This window comes from Pogona vitticeps, chromosome 1 (assembly GCF_051106095.1).
Source record: "Pogona vitticeps strain Pit_001003342236 chromosome 1, PviZW2.1, whole genome shotgun sequence".
In the NCBI taxonomy this organism is placed as follows: Eukaryota; Metazoa; Chordata; class Lepidosauria; order Squamata; family Agamidae; genus Pogona; species Pogona vitticeps.
The window spans coordinates 288,110,454-288,123,059 of record NC_135783.1 but is presented as its reverse complement, the minus strand read 5'-3'; the positions used below and the strand labels follow the sequence as shown (position 1 = coordinate 288,123,059).

The following is a 12,606-nucleotide window of genomic DNA, read 5'->3' as shown; positions in this document are numbered from 1 at the left end:
GAAATCAGAAAACTTTGCAAAAAGCAAAAAAGCATCACACACACACACACACACACACACACACACACACACGCACGCACAAAACAAGAGACACAGAGGGAGAGACAAAGAGTTGCAGAAGAACCTACCTTGCCCAATCGTCTTCGCTTAGGGGTGCAAAGGAATAAGAAAAGCAAACAAACGGAACAAAACAAAACAAAACAAAAGCATGTCTTTGAAAAAAGCAAAAGAAAATTGAAGAAAAAAGAAAACACCTTCAAACCAAACCCAAACAAACCCCAAACCGGTTTCCTCCCCACACGCCTTATGGCTGGACTTCTAGGGAATTTTGGCGAGAGACTGCGAAAGGAGGAAAAGGGTGTGTGTGTGTCTGTGTGTGTCTGTGTGTGTGTGTGTGGGATTACATAAATAAACCTCCAGCCTCCGGAGCTGTGTGCACCCTAGCAAAAAGGGCTGTGAGGTTTTCGCGTAATGTGTGTCTGTACTCTTCCAGGAGAAAGCGGGGATGGAGGGGCGGGAGGAGAGAAAAGGAAAGAGGGGGAAATAATAATAATAAAAAAAGCCCCACACCAGTTCGCCTTCTCTGCTTGACTTGGAGACAGAGAAGCAACCCTCCTCCCACTCACTCTCCCACCCACGCATCCACCCCCACACCACCAATCCAGGCACCTCCTGAGTAACTGATCAGAGCAGAATAACTCATCACCCACGTTCGCCAGCCTCCCTCCCTCCTTCCCTCTCCCCCCCCACCCCCACCCCCGTTTGGGGAGTAAATTGCCAATGCACGCACCTTCGCGAGCTCTATTTATAGCCTCCTAATGCCGTGTGCGCGCGCGTGAGCTGCATTCACAATCTCAAGGTGTGTGCGTGTGCGTGTGTATGTGTATCATTAAGGCTGCTTTGACAGGTAAAGAGGCGGTTGTTGTGGTTTTTTCCCCTCCTTTTTGCACTGCAGTGCGTCTGATCAGGTTTTAAAGATTTGTATATACGTGTGTGTGGTCGTGCAGACGGCACGCATTATTCCTTTTAAGTGTGGTGGTGGTGGTGAGGGATATTCAGGGGCACTCCGGAGCAGGAACGTACACACCGTGGAATGCGTCCGCGGGGTTTCATTTCTGCAAAGGGTTCCTTCATTGTGGGGGGGTGCCTGTGTGGCGATCTGTGGGTCGGCTTGTGCAAAAGAGAGCCGGTGTTTTTCCCCCCCCCCCCTCCCTTCTTTGCTTGGAAAAGGCTCCCAGCCTTTGGCTCCCGGTAGCACAGTCAGTTCCTCCAGTGTGTGCTATTGACCTGCATTGACGTCATTGCGTCATTAGGTCTCCCTTAGAAACACTGACTTTCAAAAATAGTATCAAATTAATTCAACTGGCAGAGAGAGGCCACTAGCTGGAATGAGCTATAAAACTCCAGAATCTTCAGCTTAGGTTTGGCTGTGCTCCCCCCCCCACAACAGATTTCCCCCTCCCTCCTTAGCAGATTAAAAAAAAAAAGAGGAAAGAAAAAAAGCAGCACGAAAGGAAGAGAAAGAATAGGATAAAAAAATGCCATTGATAGAAATGAAGGGGGAAAGGGGAATCAAATTAGATTGCAAACCCCAGACCGGCCTCTCCCCCCCTCCCCGCCTTTCTCCCTCTCCCCCTCTCTCCCCCATCCTCCTCTCCCTTCCCTGATCTAAAAATAACCCCCTCGCTCAAGCTGACTGCGGTATCTTTTGTGTTGCATCTTTCTGTTTTTAGCCTTTGCCGGAGCCATTGAAGGGTGCCCGCAGGAGATCTGAGAGGCACACGATATTGATCTGTCGAGACCCTTTTTGGGGCCAAGAATGGGCAAATGAAAGGCGCTGGGCAAGGGTGCTTCGTGGGGGGGGGGGAGGGTAGCAGGAGGAGGGCGTGGGGGGTATTTTAGGATACACATCAGAATGGATCCTTCTGTTCCAGCACAGCGCGATTCAGCAAAGCCCCCCCCGCCCGCTTTTCCTCTCCATTCAGTTCTTTTGTAGAAAACAGGCGCACGCACACACTCCCTTCCCCCCCCCTCACCGTCCCCAACCGCCCCAGCCTCACGTGGACGTGTGGGCAAGCACATGTAACCCCCATTCATACAAACACAATGCAACTGAGCGTAGGTAATGTGCAGCGAGGGTACATTCACAAACAGCCACGCCGTCTTCCTGCTTTTCTGCAGGTTGATTTCATTGAAAGGACATCCTCGCCCAGAGGAATCTGAGGCGTCTGGTGGAGTCCTTTTTTTTTTTTTTAATGTTATGACTTGCTGATTAGGTCCTATAGTGGATTTGCCTTTCTGTAGAAAAAATGGGGGGGGGGGAGGGGGAAATGGGACTTGGTCCCTTCCCAACCCCATTCTAGAAGTTAACACTGCTTTCTAAAAAGAGTACAGGTTATATGGAAAGCTGGCAGAAATGCTCCTCATGGCAGATTGGGAGGAACTTAAGTCACACAGGTAAAGCCTAGATGCTCATGAATGATGTTGTGGACAGTGTGTCCATAGGACATCTGAATTGTGTGAGAAATACATACTATTTCCAGAGATGGAGGTACAGTATTAGGATGCAAGCAGACAAAAACAGATCATTACCATATTTTCTTCAGGCAACCAGTTTCTCAATATTCGTTTTGGAATCAAGCCCAAGGGAAACTGGTTGAATCGTTTTACATTAAAATTTAGCTGTGCCTAGCACTGATTGGCTAGTGGCCACAATTTCCAAATAGTTCTCTCCTATTCTTGAGCTTGTTTTTCCATTTTAAAAACTTTAAAAATAGATAAGTCGTAGCTGAATTTTAATTGCATAAAGATGCAAGTAAATATATTTTAAATTATTATTTACCATACCACCATAAGCACAACAATCTATGTGGTTTCAGAAACTAACCAAGTTTCCTTCTGTTTAGTGCCTGGATGGGAGTCTAAGAGTTAATACCATGGATCCCCAAGCAGGCTAGGAAAGAATCCTGCCTAGAACCTTGGACAAGAACATAAGAAGAGCCATCTGCTGGATCAAGCCAAGGGCCCATCTAGTCCAACGTCTTGTATCTCACAGTGGCCCCACCAGATGCCTCTGGGAGCAGACGAGACAACTAGATGCCTGTCTCCTGATACCCCTCCCCTGCATCTGCCATTTTGAAGTACCTTCCTTTTAAGCCTGGAGATTATACATCAATGACCAGCACTGCTATTCAGAGATGGCACTTCTGGGCTAGACAGACTGTCTGACTCACGGCGTGATCACATAGAGGTTTGTCCCAGGTTGATGCAAACATCTCCATACCACACCGTGGCATTTAAATTGCTATCACCATTCACACAGAAGTGTTTAATTATCGTGGTAAAGTGCATTTCAAGTGTCCTCATGTCACACATGTCCTCATGTCCTTTCCCCCTTCTTTGCCATTATCACCACCCTCTTATTCGCTTTTGTCATGATTCAAATCTATTATTTAAAAAAAAATGTTTAGCAAGTGAAATAATGCTAAACTGACAACACATGGCATGAATTTGAATTACAGCTCTTTCCATTTAGCTACAGTGCTAAACAAAGAGAGTGATATATATTTGCCTAAGAACTACAACTGCAATGCATATATACTGTTATATATACTGTTTTACAAATTGAATTGAAGTTGTAGTTCTTACCCATGTGAACAGCAGGCAGAAGAAGCAGGTTTCATTCCCACACCACACACCATTCTGTGCATCATTTGGACGTGTCCAGGAGCTGTCCCAAAGAACTGATACAGTGGACCCTCGATTTACGGAATTAATCTGTATTGGAACGGTGGCTGCAGGTCGGAAAGTCTGTAGGTCGAGGCTCCATTGACCTACAATGCATCGAAAACCGATTAATCCGTAACCGGCCGTTTTTGTTCCATTTTGGTTTTTTTTCTGGTCTGTAGGTCGATTCTCCAGCTGCAAGTTGAACCTAAATTTTGCGGCCAGAGAAGTCTGTAACTCAAAAAGTCTGTAAGTGGAGCCGTCTGTAAGTCGAGGGTCCACTGTATAGGCAATCACACAATCTAGAAGAAGAAAAGTGGAAACACTAGCACCCTCTACAAAAAAACAAAAACAATGGCCTGCTAGATAAATAAAATACACCACACACCCATGCCAAAGAATCAGATCTACCCTACCCTCAATTGACACTAATATCATGTAGATGGCAAAATAAATTGTGAAGGTGATGAGTGCTCCAGCACTGGAGGCATTCAAGAGAATTTTTTTCTTTTTCTTTTTCTTTTTTCTTTTTTTTCTGCGGGATTTTTACTTTCCACTAATTATAAAATAAATTCTAGCTTAAATAAAAAGATGGTTCTTCTTGTCCCTTTAGCTTCTTAGTTAATATATCCATTTCTGCACTTTCTAATATTTTTTAAAATGATCATATCATCATTTGGTGGATTTTCATCTTTCCAGACCTGTGCCCATAATAACCTAGCTGCTGTCAAAATATGTAGTATTAAATAATAGCTTTGTATATCTGCAGTATTGGGTAGTAATCCAAAAATATTTCTGGTTTAAATTCTATTTCCTGTTCTCACATTTGCTTAATCCACATGTGGATTTTAGCCTAACAATTTTTTGCTCTGTCAAAGTCTACCATACATAATAACTTCATGATTTTTACATTTCCAACACTTGTTTGACATATTTGGGAACATTTTTGCAAGTCTAGGTGGTGACAAATGCCATCTATAAAACATTTTAAATAAATTTTCTTTGTAGGAAGTTGCTAATGTTAACTTATAATTTTTTGTCCAAAATTGTTGCCATTTTTCTAATTCTATATTATAGCCAAAGTTTTTAGACCATTTTAACATTGTATCTTTAACTTCTTCATCTTGTGTATCCCATTGTAGTAAAAAATTATACAATTTTTGAATTTGTTTTTCTTATATAGTAACCAACTTCTATAAAGCACAACAACAAACAGGAAGAAGATAAAGGACTATTTGGAAAAAGCAAACCTTCCCAAAGTACCTGAAGCTAAAAAGATAAAAAATGCAGAAATAACATTCCTGGAAATTATGGAAAGCATAAATAAACAAACAAACAAAATAGAGAGAAAATCCCAGGCTCAGATGGACTCCCCGCCAAATATTATAAAACATTTTGAGAGGAATTAGTGGAACCTCTGAAAAATGTTTGCAATAAAACACTTAAAGAAGCAAAGATTCCAAAATGTTGGTCAGAGGCAGATATTACACTAATACCTAAGAAGCTGATTTGACTCAAATAAGGAACTATAGGCCGATTTCTCTTCTTAATGTCGATTATAAAATAGTTGCGTCCATTATGGCGGAAAGACTTTAAAAATATCTCATGCAATTTATACATGTAGAGCAAAATGGCTTTCTCCCAAAAAGGCAATTGAAGAATAATATAAGAACTATAGTGGACATTTTAGAATATTATGTGGCACACCCTGAAAAACAAATGGCTCTTCTATTTTTGGATGTGCAAAAAGCTTTTGATAATTTAAACTGGGAATATATGAAGAAACAACTTGAGATGATGGACTTTGGAGGAAACCTCTTGAATATGATAGGGGCAATTTATACAAATCAATCAGCAAAAATAATCGTTAATGGAGAAGTAGCAGGAACGATTGAGATTGCTAAAGAATAAGGCAAGGATGTCCACTTTCCCCATTGCTGTTCATCTCTTCATTGGAAATATTAAACAGAGAAATTAGACAGAAACAAGGAATACAAGGAACAAGGGTTAAAGATGAAATTTATAAACTTCCAGCTTTCACAGATGACCTGGTCTTTATTTTAGAAGACCCATTAAAATCAGCTCCAATTTTACTTCAGCAAATTGAAAAATTTGGTGAGGTAGCTGGATTGAGAATCAATATTATTTATTTATTTATTTATTTATTTATTTATTTATTTATTTATTTATTTATTTATTTATTTATTTATTTATTTATTTATTTATTTATTTATTTATTTATACCTCACCCATCTAGTCAATTGACTACTCAACTGAATCAATAGAGAGAAGATGAAATTTTTAACTAAAAATTTAACCCCCAAACAAAAAAGCAGCTCATCTTAAATACAAACATTCAAACAGCAAAGAAAGTAAAGTATTTCGGAATTTGCTTGAAAGCTAGATGTTCTTCATTGAAAGAAGATAACTATGTGAAATTGCTTTCACAGATTAAGCAAGATTTGGAAAGATGGGAGAAACTACTACTCTCTTTTCTAGGAAAAATTGCAACGGTTAAAATGAATATCCTCCCAAAACTACTCTTTCTCTTCCAGAATTTACCAATTAAGCTAGAGCAAAAGTTTTTTGAAGAATTAAACAGCCTAGTTTCAAAATTCATATGGCAGAAGAAAAAACCAAGAATTAAACGCAAATTACTATAAGATGCCAAAGAAAGGGGAGGATTTGGCTTGCCAAATTGGAACTTATATTATCAGGCAAGCGCATTAACGTGGATTAGAGAATGGATAAAGCTAAAAAATAAGAGAGTACTATACTTAGAGGGACACGATCTGAAAGTAAGATGGCATGCGTTTTTATGGTACGGAAGGACTAAAACGTATAAATATTTTGCAAGAAATATAATAAGAAATTCTCTTTTAAGGAATTGGGAAAAAGTTAAATCTAAAATATATGTGAAAATACATAGATGGGTCTCACCAATGGAAACGTTTACATACCCAAATTTGCTAAACTTCAAAAAAAAACCTATTTAAAATGAGCTTTTGAATTCTGAGGGACTTTTGAAGACAAAATTTCAATTAGAGAGCCAAGGACCAATATTTTCATGGTGGCCTCAAATGCAATTATGAAGAGAAATTTAGACAACCACCTGGCAGATATTCTTTGATTTGTATTCCTGCACTGAGCAGCGGGTTGGACTCGCTGGCCTTATAGGCCAAAGATTCTATGATTTTATGAAAGGAAGAATGAGAAACACTGCACAAATGCAGGACAAATACACATCTAGTTGCTCCCTCCGTATAAGACAGCATATTACTCTCTTTCTAAAATAGAGGGATAGCCCATCAGCATGGGGAAACCTACAACAGTGTGCAAGTTAATGTTAACACAATAGATCTGTTGCAAGGTGATGCAAAATTGGGAAGACAGACTCACTCCACTGAAGGAAATAATGATTCTTAATGGCTAAAATTGTATTGTTTTTACATCAGCATAAAACAATTGATATAAATCTCAGCAGTGATGTTCCACAAGTTAAGAAGCTGGTGTAGATATTTCTTGTTGTATGTTGAGTTGTGTGACCCGGTGCACAACAGCTAATGCCTACACTAACTTCTTAACGTGCAGCAATTTGATGCTGAGATTTATCCTGATTGAACTCAAAGTGCTTGTTTTGACATATAAAACCCTAAACAGCTTGGGCCCTGGATACTTGAAGGACCGCCTCCTTCCATATGAGCCTACCCGGCAGTTAAGATCTAGCCAGGGGGCCCTTTTGAAAGAGCCATCCCTCAAGGAGGTAAGAGGGATGGCTTGTAGACAAAGGGCCTTCTCGGCAGCTGCCCCCAGACTATGGAATGCCCTCCCAACTGAAATTCATCTGGCGCCGACGTTGATGACATTTTGGCGCCAGGTCAAAACCTTCCTGTTCCAGAAGGCTTTTAATTGAAATAACATCAACTGTGGGTCCTGATGATGGCAATTTTAATTGTATTTTAATTGTATTTTAATCATTTTATTTTTATTGTATTGAATTTTAATTAATGTAAGCCGCCCAGAGACCTCTGGGTAGAGTGGGCGTCATATAAATTCAATAAATAAATAAATAAACTATGTTAGTGGGCATAACTATGTTCAGAGCACTTCACGATGATGAATTAGTTGTAATCCTTTAAAAAGTGCTTAGGTGAATCAATATTATTATACCCCACTGTGACAACCCCAGACCTACTGGAGTATCCCACCCTATAGTTATGCTGCCACCAACCATTCCCTGTAAGGAGTCACACAGACCAGGAATGGATTTTAATAAATAAAAGAACGAGGTTTATTGAAACAACAAACAGGGTAAATAAAAGAATCAGGTAAATAGGAAACTGGAACGTGGCATAGTCCCAATCACACACATACAACAGCTTGGTTCCCACGGAACACTTTAAGGTAACGCACAGACCCTGAACCTATCAGTTCTGGCTACCTAGATAGAAACCTGAACCTATCAGGTATGTACTAACTGACAAACAGCTGTACCCAGTCTGACACACAGACTCCAACTCCCAACTCTCCACACCAGCTCCAAATATATATACAGTACAGCTCCTCCCCCCTGATGTCCCGCCTTCCACTCCCCATAGGATGGAACTTTCCCTCCAAACCCATGACAGACAGGTACCATCAGTGCTGTATGTGACACCTCCCCTCTTTATAAGTTGTTTTGCGGGGGAAAAGCTAAAGTGCTTTTCTCCAAAAAAACAACCAGGATCAAAACACAAAACAGTTATACAATATCATACAATCCCATAACCCATACTTACTCTCTCTAGGTCAAACATATCAATTATGCATTTAAACATTAATATTTGCAATACATTAAGTTACCTTTATTAATACAAACCAAGCCTGTTCAATAAACAGGTACATTTAACTTTTGGTCACCAAAATATACATAGTCCATGGTTTCTTCGCCGTCTTCACTCGTCGGGTCTTCTTGACAAGGCATCAGCAACACAGTTCATTGACCCTCTGACCACCTTCACTTCAAAGTCAAAATCTTGCAGGTTTAAAGCCCACTTCATAAGTTTACTATTATGGGTTTTCATTGTCTTTAACCACTGCAGTGGTGAGTGGTCAGTGCACAGAACAAAATGTCTTCCCCAGATGTAAGGTTTGGCCTTCTGAATCGCGTATACTATGGCCAGGCACTCCTTTTCCACAGTTGCCAAATGTCTCTCACCTTTCTGGAGTTTCCTACTCAGGTAGGACACTGGATGCTGGTCACCATTTTCATCCTCCTGGCAAAGAACTGCTCCTACCCCGCTGTTAGACGCATCGGTGTAGATGATGAACTCCCGGTCGAAATCGGGAGCACGCAGCACTGGATAATGGATGAGCGCCTGCTTCAACCTCTGGAACGCCTCCTCACAGTCGCTGGTCCACGGTATGCGGTCATCAGTCTTCTTCCGCGTCAGATCGGTCAGCGGAGTCGCCATCTCGCTAAACCTCGGGATGAACTTTCTGTAGTAGCCCACCAACCCAAGAAATGATTTGACTTTTTTCTTGGTGTTGGGTCTGGGCCAATCACGAACGGCTTCTATCTTGGCCTCTAGGGGTTTGATCACTCCTCCCCCTACTATGTGACCCAAGTATTTTATTTCTGGGCTACCCAGTTGACACTTGCTTGCCTTTACTGTTAGCCCTGCTGCACTTAACCTCTGCAGCACTATCTCCAGGTGTTTCAGGTGATCTTCCCAGGTATTGCTGAAGATCCCTATATCGTCGATCTAGGCCACAGTAAAGTCACTGAGCCCTGCTAAGGTCTGGTCCATCAGCCTTTGGAATGTGGCTGGTGCATTTCTGAGACCAAAACTAAGGACTCTAAACTCATATAGACCGAAAGGGCTGCAAAATGCGGTCTTTTCCTGATCCCTGGGATCAATCCTTAATTGCCAGTAACCCTTTACCAGGTCCAACAATGAAATGAACCGACAACCCCCTATGGTTTCAATCAGGTTGTCTAGCCTGGGCATTGGGTAGGCATCAGGAGTGGTTACGCGGTTTAATTTCCGGTAATCTACACAAAACCTAATGCTCCCATCAGGCTTGTCCATCAGGACTATCGGAGAGGACCAAGGACTAGAAGAGGGGACGATTATGTTCTCCCTAAGCATCTCGTCCAGCTCCTTCCGCACCTTGTCCCTATAGGGTCCCGTCACTCGGTATGGGGATACTGCTTGCGGGGTTGCATCCCCTGTGTGGATCCGATGCATCACTCCCTTCACTATCCCCGGCTTATTCGAAAAAACCTTATGATATTTAGTGAGCAGCACTTTTAGTTCTTGCTGCTGGTCTTGGGTGAGTGCAGGACTGATCTTCACCTCATCTGGGTTGTATTTCACTTCCCCTCTACCCTCCCAGAAGGGTAATTCAGCTTCCTCACTCTCAGCTGCTTTTATGCCCACCAAGGCATCTGCCACTGTGTTAGTTTCGATGTTAGTCAAGGGTATGGCTTCGGGGTACCTCGTGGCATGGTCCACAATGGTGAGAATGAACCGGTTCCCCCTCTTTGTGGCCTTGGGCAAAGGTCCCACAATATCCACTCCTATACATTTGAACGGGGTGTCAATCACAGGCAAAGGGCACAACTTCGCTTTGGTCCTGTCACGGTTATTCCCCTGCCTCTGACACACATCACATTGTTTACAGAACTCCTTGATCTGCTTCCCTATTTCAGGCCAGTAAAAATTTTGTGTGATTTTTTGCTGTGTTTTGTTCACCCCTAAGTGCGCAGCAAACATGTCAGAGTGCCCCCTTTGTAAGATCATGGGGCGATACTTTTCAGGTACCACTAGCTGACTTCTGATCCCATCTCCCCCTTTTGAGATATTCATAAGGGTCTCTCTATATAAAATTCCCTTTTTCTCGCAAAATCTCGCTGGGGTTTCAGGTGTTAGCTGGGTGTCTGTCACCTTTTCAAAACACTTTCAGAGAGTGGCGTCTGCCTTTTGCTCTTTGCCAAATTTGCTGTCCGTGGTTAAGGTTTCGGCCACAGCTTCGGGACTACCCTCATCTGCTTCAACCTCGGGCTCTTCAGTACCCCCCTGAACTGTCCCCATGGTAGCTTGTGAGCGTGTAATCACTAGCACCCGTTTCACATGTTCAGCCAGGTCATTTCCCACGAGCACGGCTGCTGGCAGAGTCGATGAAATCGCTAGCCGCCAAACTCCCCTCCAGCCTTGAAAGCTCACAGGTACCTCAGCTACTGGCAGTGAGATCACCTGCCCCTCAATCCCTGCCACCTTCAGGCTCTCATTTGGGATTATATACTTCCTAGGAATAATATCTGGATGGCACAGGGTCACCTGGGAACAAGTATCCCTTAGCCCCCTATACTGATGGTCAAGTATTCCTACGTCCACCCCTGCGGTCTCAAACAATTGCGAATCTGTCCTCACTAGTAAGCAGCGCTTGACCTCCACAAGAGGACCATTTTCCCCAGCCTGATCAGCAGATGTAACTGGTCCAGATTGAGTAGCCATGGCAACAGGCTCCCTCAGTGGCAAGGAGCTTTGCTCTGTCTGGACACAGAACACAGCTTTTGGCTTGGTTCCACTCAAATCATGAGGCAAATTTCCCTTTAGCTGCTTTAATTTCTCACACTCTGAGATTAGATGGCCCTTTCCTTGACAGAAATAACATTTTCTGCTGTACTTGGAGTCTTTCTCATCTGGTTTTGGTTTTCCCTCCAAAATCTGAGGTCTTGGTGGTTTCATATCCGAGGGCTTCCCTTCAACATGGGCCCCTCCCCCTTGCTGGTTTTTCCCTGGTCCCTGAGAGTACCTGCTGTAGGTTTCTTTGGGCTTACCCACAGATTTCCCCTCAGCACCTAAGGGCTTCCTTATTTGGGAAATAAAATCTGCGATCTCTGCCGCTTCTGTCACCGATTTAGGTTTCCTCTCCCTCACATGGAACTTTAGTTCCCCATGCAGGACGGAATAAAATTGTTCCAGCGCTATCAGGTCTTTGAGCTGCTGGAAGGTCTCTGTCCCCTCCTGAGACAGCCATTTCTCTAGCAACCTCACCAGTTGGGCCCCCACTTGGGTAAAAGTCTGCTCTGGTTTTTTTGTGAGTGACCTGAATCTTTGCCTCAGCTGTTCAGCATTTATCCCATGCCGGGCAAACACCAGTTTTTTAAACTCAGCGAAGTCCTTCAGCAGTTCCACTGGCATCTCTGCATAGACTTCTGCCAGGCTGCCACTGATTAAAGATCGCATAATGGTCATCTTCTCAGTTTCCCTTACTGAGAAGTCCACAAACGCTCTTTCCACAAGGGAAAAGAACACCTCAGGGCAATCTCCCTTGTGGTACACAGGGAATTTCTTCAAGTCAGTTTTAGACAATTGGCCCACCTCAGAATCCCTATTGTTATTATTGTTCTGGTTCATCATTTCCAATTTTCTTAACTCAAACGCCATCCTCTCTCTCTCCAATCTTTCTTCTCTTTCCATTCTCTCTCTCTCTCTTTCCATTTCAAATTGTCTTTGCTTCTCCCTTTCCTTTTCCTCCATTTCCCTCACCCTCAGTTCATGCTGTTGGGCTAGGAGCATTTTTCTGAGTTCTGAGGTCAGTTCTCCTGTGCTCTCATCCTGCACTGAGCCAAATTCCTCCTCAGAACCTTGGTCTCCCTGTGGTTCTCTCACTTCCCCCATTTCTGCCATTTGGCTTCTAGTCAAGGGCATAATCCCCCCAGAATAGGCTGCCTTCAAAAGTCACGCCTCAAAATAAAACGACGACTTTTTTCCTTTTGCCTCAGAAACAGCCTTCTATAGACTGCTGCTGTTCCTTCAGCACCAACTTGCAACTGTTGCCAGGTAGAATCCACCCCCTCTGCTAGGCCTCTCAGCAGACAGGCTAGATCAC

At 42.9% G+C, this 12,606-nt stretch overlaps 1 protein-coding gene across 4 annotated transcripts in view; it reads right to left on the bottom strand.

Moving 5' to 3' along the window:
* Positions 1–470, bottom strand: part of LOC144587873 (uncharacterized) — a 133,768-nt gene extending 133,298 nt beyond the window's left edge. For 3 of the 4 annotated variants that reach the window (XR_013543074.1, XM_078389375.1, XM_078389385.1), the window contains exon 1: positions 129–470. The gene's annotated coding sequence lies outside the window, so the exon portion shown is untranslated. The remainder of the gene's footprint in view (positions 1–128) is intronic. The other variant, XM_078389380.1, reaches the window with a different exon arrangement.
* Positions 471–12,606: the final 12,136 nt, after the last annotated feature.